Source organism: Mesoplodon densirostris, chromosome 9 (genome assembly GCF_025265405.1).
Source record: "Mesoplodon densirostris isolate mMesDen1 chromosome 9, mMesDen1 primary haplotype, whole genome shotgun sequence".
Classification (NCBI taxonomy): domain Eukaryota; kingdom Metazoa; phylum Chordata; class Mammalia; order Artiodactyla; family Ziphiidae; genus Mesoplodon; species Mesoplodon densirostris.
This window is the reverse complement of record NC_082669.1, coordinates 109,195,924-109,200,002: the sequence shown is the minus strand read 5'-3', so window position 1 is coordinate 109,200,002 and position 4,079 is coordinate 109,195,924.

Below are 4,079 nucleotides of genomic sequence, written 5' to 3'. Positions count from 1 at the left end.
AATTTTTTACTTAGCCTATTTAAATTTTTAATGATCCTTGATATGACTGGTCTGATTTTTAATATCTTCATGTTTTCTACTTCAGTATATGTCTTGTAAAATTTAAAAATTTTTAATGATCCTTGACGTGGCTGACCTAATTTTTAATATCTTCATGTTTTCTATTTATCTTGCTTTTTGTAGTTTTGCTCCCCCCCCCCGCCTTTTGCTGCATTGATCTAATTTTCTTTATCCCCTTGCCCCCTCAGTTTAGTAATTCTACTTCATTTTGTTATTCTACTGGCTATATTGGTTTAGCTTGTGTTTGTAGTGAAAGAGAAAAACACTGTATACCAATAAGTACTTAACAAATTCTCTTAAGCAAAATGATGACTACAATGGCAGTAGCATTAACAAAACTATCTAAATCTTCTAAATCCACGTCACTTGTCTGACATCATCTAAAACAAAGTTCCTAATTTTAAGGTTCTCCAAATTGACTTTCTCCTTTTGATTCTCTTGCTGCCCACTTATTTGAACTCTGCTGCCTTTCTTAATGCCTCTTCCCACACATTGCCCATGACATTCTGTATTTGGCTGCTGTTCTTAGAAATGGAATTCTCTTGTCATCTGTCTTATCACTTAGCTCCCTCCATTGCTGACACAGTCGCTATTCACTCAAACTTAAAAGTGGGAAGCATAAATAGTTTCAAAAATTCATTCATTTGGGACTTCCCTAGTGGTGCAGTGGTTAAGAATCCGCCTGCCAATGCAGGGGACACAGGTTCAACCCCTAGCCTGGGAAGATCCCACAAGCTGTAGAGCAACTAAGCCTGTGTGCCACAACTACTGAGCCTGCTCTCTAGAGCCCTCAAGCCACAACTGCTGAGCCCACGCACCACAACTACTGAGCCCGCGTGCTGCAGCTACTGAGGCCCGCGTGCCTAGAGCCCGTGCTCCACAACAAGAGAAGCCACCGCAATGAGAAGCCTGCGCACCTCAGTGAAGAGTAACTCCTGCTCGCCACAACTAGAGAAAGCCAGCCCGCAGCAATGAAGACCCAACACAGCCAAAAAAAATAGAGTAAATAGAAATTAAAAAAAAAAAATTTGGACTTCCTCGGTGGCACAGTGGTTAAGGATCCGCCTGCCAATGCAGGGGGCATAGGTTCAATTTCTAGTCCGGGAAGATCTCACATGCCATGGAGCAGCTAAGCTTGTGCTCCACAAGTACTGAGCCTGCACTCTAGAGCCCGCAAGCCACAACTACTGAGCCCACGTGCCACAACTACTGAAGCCCATGCGCCTAGAGCCCGTGCTCCGCAACAAGAGAAGCCACCGCAATGAGAAGCCTGCACACCGCAACGAAGAGCAACCCCCGCTCGCTGCAACTAGAGAAAGCCTGCACACAGGAACGAAGACCCAACGCAGCCAAAAATAAAATTCATTCATTCAACTAATACTGAATTTAGGTAAAACAGTGAACAGATGAAGGTGGGGTGGGCAGTAAACAGATAATAGCAAATACATAAACAAATAGGTATATAATACAAGGTCAGATGGTAACAAGTGCTATGAGAAACAGTAAAGAAGAGAGAGATGATAGGTGATGATGAAATTGCTGTTTTAGGTAAGGTGGTTAGGGAAGGCATCTCTGAGGAGATGACATTTCAGCAGAACAGACATTCTGGAAGAGGCAAAACTCTGGTGACCATAAAAAGGTCAGTAGTTGCCAGGGATTTGGGAAGAGAGAGGGAAGGATGAATACACAGAACAAAGGGGATTTTTAGGGCAGTGAAACTATTCTATATGATACTGCAATGGTGGATACGTGTCATTATACATTTGTCCAAACTCGTAGAATGCACATCACAAAGAGTGAACCTAATGTAAACTACGGACTGAACCTAATGTAAACTATGGACTTTAGTTAAAACTAAACTATAGACTTTGGTTATATATTAATAATTATAAATCTTGGCTCATCAATTATAGCAAAAATAGAAAAAAGCAAAGGAAGCAGGAAGTATTATGCATCTTCTGTTAGGTTCACAACCAGCAAAAGCAAGCTCTCTCAGGGACTTCCCTGGTTTTCCAGTGGGTAAGACTCCACATTCCCAGTGCAGGGTGCCCAGGTTTAATCCCTGGTCAGGGAACTAGATCCCACATGCATGCCACAACTAAGAAGTCCTCACGCCGCAATGAAGATCCTACGTGCCACAAGTAAGACCCAGAGCAGCCTAAATAAATAAATATTTTTTTAAAAAAAGGAAAAAAAAGCAAGCTGACTCAGGTAAATGTGGAAAAGGCTGGAGAACTGCCCCAACCAATGCTTAGAACTTCCCGAGAGCTGAGCAGAAAAAGGAGGTGCCATTACTCTAGTCTGACTTGGTGGTTTATCCTCTGGCCACTTTTAAAGATCAGCTTCAGATCCTTCAAATCACTGCCTAAACAAGGCCACTTTTTTGTTTGTTTGTTTTTTGTTTCTAAAAGCAACCTCTTAGAAATCAAGATCTTCCACGGAGGCCATCACCTTCATCTGTAATTCACATGTGCTGTCCCAGGCCTTGGAGTGGCTCCTGAGACTCAGATATCCTACTCTTTTTTTTTTTTTTTTTTTTTCTTTTTGCGGTATGCGGGCCTCTCACTGCCGTGGCCTCTCCCGTTGCGGAGCACAGGCTCCGGATGCGCAGGCCCAGCGGCCATGGCTCACGGGCCCAGCCGCTCCGCGGCATATGGGATCCTCCCAGACCGGGGCACGAACCCGTATCCCCTGCATCGGCAGGCGGACTCTTAACCACTGCGCCACCACGGAGGCCCTATCCTACTCTTTATGGAGAAAGTGATCACTCATGATAGGCAGGCCAGGCTCTTACTTGCCTTACTTTTTGGTAGTTTATCACAAGTAAACATCCCCCAAATATCCTGCTGATGTCAAATCTGAAAAAATTATAGATATAGTGGCTTTCGGGCTGTATTCGTTTTTCAAAGACTATAAATTACTTACAATTCCAGGGTCTAAATAAAATGGATTTGTTACATCACTGCATAAAAAATAAATTTATGATATTTATTCCTTTAGGTTTAACATATCAAGCCATGCAAGCAGAGCACATTTTAAATGAATTGTAATTTATTATTCCCACTGTTTGAAAAACACATTCTTGCTACACATAGTCTTTGCTTGAGGTCTCTGTGCATGCACACACTATCAGGTCTTTACTTTGGGATTACCATAATGCTTCGGGGGATAAGGCTGTAGTCTCTTGCTGTGACTGAACCAGATGGTTTCTTAAGGCCAGTGGGCAGGTTAGGCCGTGTGCAGTAGCACAAATTACGTTGATTAAGAGTCTTTATAAATTAATAGGAAAAACACTAAAACTCAATGGAAAAATGAGCCTAGTGTGTAAACAGACAATTCTCAGAAAGTACACAAATCACTTAAAAAATCATTAAAAATGATCAGCCTAACTGGTTATCCAGAAATGCAAGTTAAAATAATATGGAACATCATTTTTAGTCAATTAAAGATAATAATCAATATTGGGGAGAGTGAAATTAAATTTTTAAGCACTGTAGTAGAAGGGAAAGTCAGTACAAATGTGAACAGCAGTTTGGAAATCCATTTTTAGATCCTTAAAATCCATATCCTTTGATCTGGAAATTCCCCTTCTCAGACTGTCTCCAAAAAATTTCTTTAATTATAGAAAATCATATACAAAAATGATCAAGTTATTATTTTTAATAGCAAATATAATTGAAAAAACCTTATTATTTTAAAATAAAAATTGGATAAAAGTTAAAATATATTCATATAATCAGATATTATGCAACCATTTAAAGTGACGTTTTTTAGCTATTTTGCTTTTTTATTTTTTTTTGCGGTACACGGGCCTCTCACTGCTGTGGCCTCTCCCGTTGCGGAGCACAGGCTCCGGATGCACAGGCTCAGCGGCCATGGCTCCCGGGCCCAGCCGCTCCGCGGCATGTGGGATCTTCCCGGACCGGGGCACGAACCCGCGTCCCCTGCATCGGCAGGCGGACTCTCAACCACTGCGCCACCAGGGAAGCCCTAGCTATTTTGCTTTTGATGGTTCTCCA